We start from the raw sequence: 2316 nt of genomic DNA, 5'->3' as shown, positions 1-2316 counted from the left end.
ACCTGAATCATCAATGGGTCAAGGAAGAAATAAAGGGAGACATTAAAGACTTCCTAAAATTCAATGAAAATGACCATACAACATTCCCAAAGTTATGGGACACAATGAAAGCAATGTTAACTTCCACACTAGTGAATTACCAAGACATTTGAAAACTTTAGAACAAAAAGAAGCAAACTCACCCAAGAGAACTAGATGGCAAGAAATAAACTGAGAGCTGAAATCAACAAAATAGTAACAAAGAAAACAATACAAAGAATCAATGAGACAAAGAGTTGGTTCAAGAAATTCAAGTTAATTCAAGAAAGAATTTAACCTAGCTTGAAGCTTATTTTTGCTTATAGCTACAGGTGCAGGGAATCAAACTCTGGTCCTCTGCAAGAGCAGCAAAAGCTCTTAAACCTGGCATCATCTCTCCAGCCTCTTAAATTACCCTTTGTTATTTTTATGTTTAGACAGCTTTATAGGAAAACACAAGGCTTAAGGCAGAACCTTAAGAAAATTTGATTCATTATAAAAGTAAAATAAAGTATTTGACCAAGTTAGTATAATATTAACATGATTTAAAATAAAGCATTTTTACCTGGAAGCTAAAAACTGGCAGATGGAGTAAGCTTTAAATAAGAAACAGACTCTAAGTGTTAATCACTAAGAACCACCTTAAATACTTCTGGGGTCTCTGTGGTAGCAAGGGTGGGTGAGTTTCTATCTGGATACAAACACTGAGGAACAATCCCTGGTCTTTTCTCTCTTACTTTGTTATAATAGGATAAGTCTATTCATTTATGGCACAAATATACCTTTCAATAGACATCACAGAGAAATGATATGTAAAAATCTATTTCTTAGAAAAATCAACAAAATAGACAAACTTTTATCCAAACTAACAAAAGACAGAGAGAATATCTAACTTAGCAAAATAAGAAATAAAAAGGGGGATATAATGACAGACACCGAGGAAATACAGAAAATCATTAGGCCATATTTTGATAACCTGTACTCCACAAAATTGGAAAACTTAAAGGAAATGGACAACTTCTTGGATAATATCACTTACCAAAATTAAATCAAGAACATTAAGCAAATTTAATAGACAAATAAGTACTAAAGAAATAAAAACAGTCATCAAAAGTCTCCCAACCAAAAAAAGAAAGCCCAGGATCAGATGGTTTCAGCTCAGAATTCTACAAGATTTTCAAAGAAGAACTAATACCAATACTCCTCAAATTGTTCCATACAACAGAAACAGAGGAACATTGTCAAACTTTTTATGAGGCTACAATTACCCTGGTACCTAAACTACATAAAGACATTACTAAGAAAGAGTATTATAGACCATTCCCACTCATAAACATTGATGCAAAAACTAAATAAAGTAATGGCAAATTGAATCTAAGAATACATCAGATCCATCATCCACCATAATCAAGTCAGCTTCCTCCCAGAGATGCAGGGATGATTCAACATATGAAAATCTATTAACACAATCCACCACATAAACAAACTGAAAAATAAAAACCACATGAACATCTCATTAGATGCTGAAAAAGCTTTTGACAAAATAAAACATCCCTTCATGATAAAGGTCTTGGAGAGAGCATGGTTACAAGGAACATACCTAAACATAATAAAGGCAATATACAGCATGCCAATAGCCAACATCAAACTAAATGGAGAGAAACTCCCAGCGATTCCACTGAAATCAGGAACAAGACAAGGTCGTCCACTCTCTCCATATCTATTAAACATAATTCTTAGGTTCTAGCTAGAGCAATAAGACAACAAAAGGAAACTAAGGGGATACAAAAAGGAAAAGAAGAAGTTAAACTCTCACTATTTGCTGATGATACAATAGCTTACATAAGTGACTCCAAAAATTCTATCAAGAACTTCTACAACTCATAAACACTTTCAGTAATGTAGCTGGATACAAGATAACTAAAAAAAAAATCTGTAGCCCTCCTGTACACAGATGATAAATGGGCTGAAGAAGAATTCAGAGAATCAACATCCTTCACAATAGACACAAATAGCATAATATATCTCAGGGTAACTCTAACCAAAAAAGTGGAAGACTTTTATGACAAGAACTTTAAATCCTTAAAGAAAGAAATTTAAGAAGACACCAGAAAATGGAAAGATCTCCCATGCTCTTGGATAGGTAGAATTAACATAGTAAAAATGGCAATCTTACCAAAAGCAATCTACATATTCAATGCAATGCCCATCAAACTCCCAACAAAATTCTTCCCAGACCTCGAAAGAATGGTACTCAACTTTATATGGAAAAGCAAAAAACCCAGGATAGCCAAAACA

This window comes from Microtus ochrogaster, linkage group LG9 (genome assembly GCF_000317375.1).
Source record: "Microtus ochrogaster isolate Prairie Vole_2 linkage group LG9, MicOch1.0, whole genome shotgun sequence".
NCBI classification, from domain to species: domain Eukaryota; kingdom Metazoa; phylum Chordata; class Mammalia; order Rodentia; family Cricetidae; genus Microtus; species Microtus ochrogaster.
Note: the sequence above shows the minus strand (reverse complement) of the source record.